At 40.5% G+C, this 10371-nt stretch overlaps 1 pseudogene; it reads left to right on the top strand.

The window, feature by feature from the left end:
• LOC110293448 overlaps positions 1 to 10371 on the top strand; it is a 34877-nt pseudogene that overhangs the window by 23913 nt on the left and 593 nt on the right.

Here is a 10371-nt window from a genome sequence, read left to right as displayed (position 1 = left end):
CCTGGTCTACAGAGTGAGTTCCAGGACATCCAAGGCTATACAGAGAAACTCTGTCTTGAAAAACCAAAAGATTAATTAATTAATATAATTTTTATAAAATCATCATTGTGGCAACTGATATGCCTTGACCAGGTCCCATACATTATGGCCTGGACCCTTTTAGTGGCAGAGCCTCCTAATTGGTTCAAAACTTATCGTTCTGCACCTATGAAAGAATCTACTCTGTCCCTCTTGGCTCTGATGCCTAAGGCAGGAGTCATTCTCCAGTCAGAGGAAGAAATGTTAGTACCACCCTATGCTTTACCTCCCCAGGCTTAGTCTGCAGTGCCTTCCAGTTCACCTCTGCCATCCTGCCATCAGCTGCCCAGGCCCCAGGGTTTACAACCCTATGCTACCCACTCCTTCCCCACAGTCTACCCTGACCTGCATTCTCGTTCAGGAACCCAGTCTTGGCACACCAAATCTTCTTCTCAGAATTTCTTTCTGATCCCCCACTCTCACTCCAGTATTTTGCCAACCCCATCTGCTAGAGATTTGCCTTTCATCCCTCCCTTCTGGCAAGTACACCTGACAACCAAAGGAGAAAATAAGCATTTCTGCATCTATCTCTTTTCATTACAAGTGACCTATATAACTGGAAAAACCTAAAATTCCCTGAAAATCACAGGGATTGTTCTTTCTCTTTGAAGCTGTATTTTATATCTACCATTCCACTTTGAATGAGTGTCAAAATTCTTACAGACCTTGTTTACTTACCGGGAAAGGGAAAAGATCTCAGAGGAAGCCAGGAAATTGGTGAGGACCATAGTCCAAGTATTAGCCCTGCCATCATTGAGGGTGCCTTCCTTTGACCTGCCCCAACTAGTAAAGGTGCAGTTAAAGAGTCCCTGAAGGCCTTCTACCAGACACTATTGGGAAGTTTCCAGGCTGCTGTCAGGTGCCCTAAAAATATGACAAAGACCAATCAGGTTATGAAAAAACCAAATGAGTGGCCCTGGGTGTTCTTATGAAGACTGGTGGAAGCCTAACAAACTTATTCTCCAGTTGACCAAGAGGCATAGAAAAACGGGAGATCAATAACCAGCTCTAGATATTATGAANAAGCTACAAACGTTTGAGGGATGTGAGAGAGAGAACCTTCCCAAACTACTAGAAGTAGCTTTTAACGTTTATAACTATAGAGAGAACCAGGAGAATAGACAGGCATTGAGGACCACTTAGATAATGAGGGCAACCTTCCAAGAGAATCAAATGCCTTAGCTACAGGGCCCTAATCCCCTAGGCACAAACTTCCCCCCAGGGACAAGAAAACTCTCTCACCACTCCAAAAGAACTAATGCACATTTTTTAAATAAATGGTCCACTGTAAAAATAAATTCCTGCTCTGCAACAAACCAAAACAAAAGTCTTCAACCTTGCAGAGGACTCAGGACTTAAACTATTGGGCCTGGAATCTCTCCCAAAGCCTAGGGTAACTCTCAAAGCAGAGGACAAACCAATTCTTAGTTAACATTGGGGCTCAGTTATTAGTTCTGCCACACTCGGAAGGACATCTGTCCAAATGGCAGACATTAGTTCAGGGGGTTTTGGGGACCAAGCCTTAAGCTAGACTATAGCATAAGTAGACCTTGGAGAAAAGTACTATGGCCCATTCCTTTATTGTTATTCCAGAACATCCATACCCTCTTCTTGGCAGTCACTTACTGCATAAACTGAGAGCCCAAATAATCATTCAAGATAAAGGAATATCTGTTAAGTTCCCAAAGGAAGGGAAACCCATGGCCCTAACCATGCCTGTGGGAGAGAAATACCTCTGCACATCACAGACTTTGATCAAGCTCCCAGATCATTCATGCTGCAGGAGCTTCAGTGGATACATCTCAGGTTTAGCTGAAACTGACTTGCCAAGGCTAGCAAAACATCAGGTCCTGATAATTGTCCGTTAAAAACATGGAAGGAATAAATAAAAAAAAAAAAAAAATGGAAGGAGCCTGTCTGGGTCAACCAGTACTCAAAGTCTACAGAGTCCAGGGTGAACATCAAAATTCACATCAACTGTCTATGGGACTCAAGAATCCTGGTTCCCCATAAGTCCCCATGGGATACTTCCTTATTGCTTGTGTTGAAATCAGGAACTAATATTAGGACACTCCAGGACCCAAGAGAGGCCAACAAACTGGTAGAAGTTATCCATTCCCCAGTGCCCAACCCATATATTCTCCTCAGTATGTTATTACCAGAAACACACACACACACACACACACACACAGTCCTGGACTTGAAAGACGCATTCTTTAATATTGTCCTGCCCCTCCCCAGAGCCAACTCTTGTTTACCTTTGAAAGGATGGGTGTAGATACTGGTTTTAATGTACAATTGGCATGGATTCATTTATTAAAAGGGTTTAAAAACTGCCGAACCACATCAGGCCTGAGTGAGTACCCAGTTCATATTCCCCAAGATTATACTTCTACAATATGTAGCTCATTTGCTAATTGTAGCCACAAATGAGACAGATTACAAAGAGGGTACTAAAGGACAGTTAAGAACCTTGTAGAGCTGGGCAATGGTGGTGCACACCTTTAATCCCAGCACTTGGGAGGCAGAAGCAGGCTGATATCTGAGTTCCAGGACAGCCAGGGCTATACAGAGAAACTCTGTCTGGAAGAAAAAAAGGGGGGGGCTGTAAAATCTAGAATATTGTGTATTGGCAAAAAAGACCCAACTCCACACCTGGAAGGTTGTATAAATGGATTCAAGCTATAAGGAGGCAAGAAGTCCCTGTCCATGTCTCCCAAACAGTCCATCATGGGTATACTAGTTCCAACTACAAAGAGACAAATAAGAGAATTCCTGAAGGCACCAGCATAATGGAGATTTTAGATTCTGGGGCTGTTGGGATTGCTAAACCCTTACAAATCGACTAAATGGCCAGAAGGTAAGCCCTGTGCACTAACAAAATAAGGCATTCAATACAGCTAAGCAAACCCTGCTATCAGCATACACATTAGCCCTGAATAATATTGTCAAGCTACATACTAGTGTGTAGATAGGGAAGGCAGACATTTCAAATGGGGTACTAACAAAAGAATTGGGTTGTAGCATTGTCCTGTGGTCTACAGATTAAAAAAAAATAGACTCTATAGGCACCAGATGGTGAGCCTGCTTATGAGTTATTATAGCCACTCTTCCCTGTAAGCAGTAGGACAGGAGCAGGGAAAGCCATAGAGGGGGGTGCAAGCTGAACAGCTAAATGGAGACAGCATGGAGATGATGTCCAAGCCTAGTAATGAGCCTTCAACCAAATTAAAATGTTTGGAATTAGCCGGGCAGTGGTGGCACAAGCCTTTAATCCCAGCATTGGGAGGCAGAGACAGGCAGATTTTGGGATTTGAGGCCGGCCTGGTCTACAAAGTGAGTTCCTGGACAGCCAGGGCTACACAGAGAAACCCTGTCTCAAAAAAACAAAAACAAAAACAAAACCAACCAAACAAAAAAACCAAACCAAAACAAAATGTTTGGAATTATGCCTAAGTGCAAAAAGAAAAAAAATGATATGGACAATCATAAAAAAATTAACAATGAAATAAAGTCGCTGAAGAAAGGAGCAAGTTAATGATTGAAAAAGAAAAATATGGGGCTGGAGAGATGGCTCAGGGGTGAAGAGCACTGACTGCTCTTCCAGAGATCCAGAGTTCAATTCCCAACAACCACATGGTAGCTCATAACCATCTGTAATGAGATCTGATGGGCTCTTCTGGTGTATCTAAACACAGCTACAGTGTACTCATATACATTACATAAATAAATCTTTTAAATAAAGGAGAAAGAAAGAAAAAAGAAAAATATTTTCCATGTTTTAAAAAAAAAAAAAAACCTCAGGAGGCAGAGGCAGGCAGATTTCTGAGTTCCAGGCCAGCCTGGTCTACAAAGTGAGTTCCAGGATTGCCAGGGCTATACAAAGAAACCCTGTCTGGAAAAAAACAAAACAAAACAAAACAAAACAAAACAAAACAAAACAAAACAAAAAGGGTAAATGGGTTGGGCAGTGGTGGCACATGCCTTTAATCCCAGTATTTGGGAGGCAGAGGCAGGCAGATTTCTGAGTTAGAGGCTGGCCTGGTCTACAGAGTTCCAGGACAACCAGGGCTACACAGAGAACCTGTCTCGAGAAACAAATCAAAACCAAAAAAGGAAAGTGCAAGGACAGAGGGACCTGGATCCCACATATTTTTTTTTTTTTTTACAATTATCAGCATACAAATAATTATATTTTCAGTAATGAATGCTATTTTTTATAAGATTTATTTATTGTATGTAAGTACACTATAGCTGTCTTCAGACACTCCAGAAGAGGGTGCCAGATCTCGTTATGGATGGTTGTGAGCCACAATGTGGTTGTTGGGATTTGAACTCAATACCTTCAGAAGAGCAGTCAGTTCTCTTAACCTCTAAGCCATGTCTCCAGCCCCATGATTGCTAAGGCAGATGTAAAGAGGCAAAAGACTGAAAACTTCAGTGTTAGAGTGAAGAGAATAGAAAAGAGATTGGAAAATCATCCCATTCAGAATAAAGACACTTCAGAGGAATTCAATATAAGGCCAACATCCCCACCTGGCGATAAAATTGCAGAATGGCAGCCAATGAAATTCCTAGATAAACAGATTTATGCTGAGTTAAGAATGCTGAAGAGGAGACAGGCATTGTGGCACATGTCTATAATCCCAGCACTCAGGAGGCAGAGGCAGAGGCAGAGGCAGGCAGATTTCTGAGTTCGAGGCCAGCCTGGTCTACAAAGTGAGTTCCAGGACAGCCAGGGCTATACAGAGAAACACTGTCTGGAGGAAAAAAAAAAAAAGAATGCTGAAGACAATGGTCCATCCTTTCCTCTCAACTACAAACTTTGTCTCTGTAACTCCTTTCATGAGTATTTTGTTCCCAATTCTAAGAAGGGTAGAAGTGTATACACTTTGGTCTTCCTTCTTGAGTTTCATGTATTTTGAAAATTGTATCTTGTATCTTGGGTAAGTTTCTGAGCTAATATCCACTTATCAGTGAGTGCATATCATGTGAGTTATTTTGTGATTGGGTTGCCTTACTCAGGATGATATCCTCCAGATCCATCCATTTATCTAGGAATTTCATAAATTCATTGTTTTTAATAGCTGAGTAGTACCCCATTGTGTAAATGGATACATTTTCTGTATCCATTCCTCTGTTGAGGGACATCTGGGTTATTTCCAGCTTCTGGCAATTATAAATAAGTTTGCTATGAACATAGTGGAGCATGTGCTCTTATTACCAATTGGAACATCTTCTGGATATATGTCCACGAGTGGTATTATGGAACACAGGGCCCCCAATGGAGAAGCTAGAGAAAGTGCCTAAGGAGCGAAGGGGTCTGCAACCCTATAGGTGGAACAACAAAATCCACTAACCAGTACCCCCCCAGAGCCCATGTCTCTAGCTGCATATGTAGAAGAAGATGGCCTAGTCGGCCATCATTGGGAAGAGAGGCCCCTTGGTCTTGCAAACTTATATGCCCCAGTACAGGGGAATGCCAGGGCCAGAAGCAGGAGTGGGTGGGTAGGGGAGCAAGGCAGAGGGACAGTATAGGGAACTTTCAGGATAGCATTTGAAATGTATATAAAGAAAATATCTAATAGAAGAGTTGAAGGGAAAAAAAGAAAAACCAAGACCTGATGGGTTTAGTGCAAAGTTCTATCAGACTTTCAAAGAGGACCTAATTTCAATACACCACAAACTTTTCCACAAAATAGAAACAGAAGATATTCTACCCAATTGACTCTATTAAGCTACAATTACTCTGATAACTAAACCACACAAAGACCCAACAAAGAGAGAATGTCAGACCAATTTCCCTTATGAACATCGATGCAAACATACTCAATAAAATTCTCGAAAACTGAATCCGAGGAGAACACATCAAAATGATCATCCATCATGATCAAGTAGGCTTCATCCCAGGGATATAGGGATGTCTCAATATACTCAAAGCTATCAATGTAATCCTCAATATAAACAAACTCAAAGACAAAAACCACATGATCTTCTCGTTAAATACTGAGAAAGCATTTGACAAAATCATGATAAAAGTCTTGGAGAGATCAGCAATTCAAGGCCCATTTCTAAACATAATAACAGCAATATACAGCAATACAGTATCCAACATAAAACTAAATGGAGAGAAACTTGAAGCAATCCCACTACAACCATGGACTAGACAAGACTGCCCACTCTCTCCCTACCTATACAATGTATTAACTGAAGTCCTAGCTAGAGCAATTAAACAACAATAGGATATCAAAGGTACACAAATTGAAAAGTAAGTAATCAAAATATCACTATTTGCAGATGATATGATAGTATATTTGAGTGACCCGAAAATTCAACAAAGAACTCCTAAACCTAAAAACAACTTCAGTGAAGGAGCTGCATATAAAATTAAATAAAACAAATCAGTGGCCTTTTTCTACACAAAGGATAAACAGTCTGAGAAAGAAATTAGGGAAACAACACCCTTCACAATAGTCACAAATAATATGAAATACCATGGTGTGACTCTAAATAAGGAAGTGAAAGTTCTCTGAGATGAGCATCAAGTCTCTAACGAAAGAAATCATAGAAGACTGAAAAGCATTTCGGTGATTCCTTAGAAAATTGGACATAGTTCTACCAGAAGATCCAGCAATACCAACCACTTCTGGGCATATACCCAGAAGATGCTCCAACTTGTAATAAGGACACATGCTCAATTATGTTCATAGCAGTCTTATTTATATAATAGAAAGAAGCTGGAAAAAACCCAGCTGTCCTTCAACAGAGGATGGATACAGAAAATGTGGTATATTTACACAATGGAGTACTCCTCAGCTATTAAAAACTATGAATTTATGAAATTCTTAGACAATGGATAGATCTGGAGATATCATCCTAAGTGAGGAAACCCAATTGCAAAAGAACATACATGATATGCACTCACTGATAAGTGGATATTAGCCCAGAAACTCAGAATACCCAAGATACAATCAGCAAAACACATGAAATTCAAGAAGAAGGAAGACCAAAGTGTGGATACTTTGATCCTTCTTAGAAGGGAGAACAGAATACCCATGGAAGGAGTGACAGAGACATAGTAGGGAGCAGAGACTGAAAGAAGGACCATCCAGAAGCTGCCCCACCTGGAAATCCATCCTATAAACAACCACCAAATCCAGACACTATGGCAGATGCCTACAAGTGCTTGCTGACAGGAGCCTGATCTCCTGAGAAGCTGTCTCCTGAGAGGTTCTGTCAGTACCTCACTAATACAAAAGTGGATGCTCACAGTCATCCATTAAATGGAGCACAAGGTCTCCAATGAAGGAGCTAGAGAAAGTACCCAAGGAGCTGAAGGGGTTTGCAGCTCCATAGGAGGAACAACAATATGAACTAAACAGTAACTCCAGAGCTCCCAGGGACTAAATCACCAATTAAAAGAAACATATTGTAGGACTCATATGCATATGCAGCAGAGGATGACCAAGCTGGTCATCAATGGGAAGAGAGACCCTTGGTCCTGTGAAGGTTCTATTACCTACCCAGTATAGGGTAATGCCTGGGCCAGGAAGGAGTGTGTGGGCTGGGGAGCAGGGAGAAGGGTGGAGAAGATTGGTGACTTTCTGAGAGGAAACCAGGAAAGGGGATAACATTTGAAATGTAAATAAAGAAAATATCTTAAAAAAAAAAAACAGACGTTAAAAAAAAAAAGAAAGTGGAGGATGTGTATGAAAAGGGACTGCAAGTCTCTGAAGAAATAATTGAAGAAGATATCAGAAGATGGAATGATCTCTCCTGCTCATGGATAACAACAATTCACTTAGTGAAAAATGGCCACCATACAAAAAGCAATCTACAGATATAATGCAATCACCATCTCAATTCAAACACAACATAAGACCAGATACATTAAATGTCACAGAAGGGAAAGTGAGAAATACCCTTGAATATAGTGGTACAAGGGACAATTTCCTGAGCAGAACACCAATAGATCAGGTTGTAAGATCAACGACTGATAATGGGACTTGATAAGAATGCCAAGCTTCTATAAAGCAAAGGATTTCATCAATGAGACAAAATGGCAGTTTACACATTGAGAAAGGATTTCCACCAACCACACAGATGGGTTTAGATGTTGACAGAGTGGTAACATCTAAAATTTATAAAGAAATCAGGAAGTTAGACACCATCAACACACATAACATAATTTCAAAATAGGGCACAAAGTTAAACAGCAAATGCTTAACAAATGAATCTCAAAAGNTGGTGAAGCAATTAAAGAAATGTACAAAGTCCTTAGACATCAGAGAAATACAAATCAAAACAACTTTTTCGTTGCATTTTACACCCATCACATTGGCTCCAATCAAAATTCAAGTGATAACACATACTGGCCAGCATGTAAATAAAGCAAAGGGCACACTTCTCCTTTGCTGTTGGAAGTGCAAACTTGTACAATCATATTGGAAACATTTTGGCAGCTGCTCAGAAAACTAGGAATATAATTCTACCACAAGATCCAGCCATACCACACCTTGGCATATACCCAAAAGATGCACCACCATATCACAAAAACCTTGTTCAACTATATTTATAGAAACTTAATTCAAAACAGGCAAAAAATGGAAAAAGACTATATGTTCCTAAACTGGAGAATGGATAAAGAAAATGTGGTGCATCTACAGACCAAATATTATTCACATGGTGGAATATTATTCAATTATGAAAAACAAAGGCATCATGAATTTTATAGGCAAATGAATAGATCTTAAGAATAAAATTCTGCGGGGCATGGTGGCACCCGCCTTTAATCCAAGTCCTCGGGAGGCAGAGGCAGGCAGATTTCTGAATTCGAGGCCAGCCTTGTCTACACAGTGAGTTCCAGGACAGCCAGGGCTATAAAGAGAAACCCTGTCTCGAAAAAACCAAAAAAAACAAAAAAACAAAAAAAAAGAATAAAATTCTGAGCAGGATAACCATATCCAAATATGACAGCCATGGTAAGTTCACTTATAAGTGGATTATTACAGAGTCAGAAATGTACTTCTGCAGGGACTAGAGAGATGGCTCAGTGTCTAAGAGCACTGACTGCTCTACCAAGGCCTTGACCTCAAGTCCCTGCAAATACATGGAGGCTCACAACCATCCATAATGAGATGTGATGCCCCCTTCTGGTGTGCCTGAAGACAACTACAGTGTACTTACATATAATAGTAAATAAAACATTGGAGCAAGTGGGGCCAGATCAAGCAGAGGTCCTCAGTTCCAGTCCCTTAAACCACATGATGGCCACAACCATCTGTACAGCTAGAGTGTACTCATATACATAAAATAAATGAATCTTATATTAGAAAAGAAAAAAAAATGCACTGCTGCCTTATGCCTGTGTTGTTGGAGTAGGGAATGGTCTGGCATATCTAATAAGATAGCCTTGTGAGTGCAATAGATGACTCTTAAAATTTTAGCCACCAAAATACAAGATTCTGTGAAAACAAATATATCTATAAAGGTGCTCAAGATTTTAACAGTCCAAATCTACTCTAGCAACATTTGAGAAAGAAAGTGGCTACCGGATTGTGGCTAAGGAAAATAAATCCATGAGAAAAGTGCTACCTCTGGAAGACTTACTGACTGAAGGCAGCAAACTTACTCTCTAATTTAAACTTTGTAATGATCAGTTCCTAGTAGATATGCAGAACCGGTTGTACAGGTGGACAGGTTGTAGTAGAACAAATCAGATTTATAACTATGCAGGATTACAGGTACAATCAACCACAAACGTAAGTCCCCAGGCTTTTCCTCTACTCTAAAGATCATACATGTGCATCACCAGTGGAACTACTTTACACGTTTGTAGTTTGCTCAGGTAATCCCAATGCGTTCACCAATGTATGGAGGGATTTATTGTCTGTTTTGATGTATTCACTTTCATTTTTAAATATTTATTTTTATTTGTTTCTAATTAGGTATGTGAGTTCTTCTGTTTCAGTGTATGCAGGTTACTCAAGTGTTTCTACAGACTTGGAGAAAAGGTCAGACACCTGGAATTGGAGATAAGATGGTTGTAGGCACAGGGAATCAAACACTGCTCCTCAGGAAGAGCAGCAAGCATTATCTACCTCTGAGCCACATCTCCAAAAGATTCCATATAGCATTTTGCAGAGGGTCTCATGAAGGATAAGATTATAAAGCCTCTCCAAGGGCTGGTGAGATGGCTCAGTGGGTAAGAGCACCCGACTGCTCTTCCAGAGGTCCAGAGTTCAAATCCCAGCAACCACATGGTGGCTCACAACCATCCGTAACGAGATCTGG

Source organism: Mus caroli, chromosome 4 (assembly GCF_900094665.2).
Source record: "Mus caroli chromosome 4, CAROLI_EIJ_v1.1, whole genome shotgun sequence".
NCBI lineage: Eukaryota > Metazoa > Chordata > Mammalia > Rodentia > Muridae > Mus > Mus caroli.
Note: the sequence above shows the minus strand (reverse complement) of the source record. Positions and strands in the feature narration are given on the sequence as shown.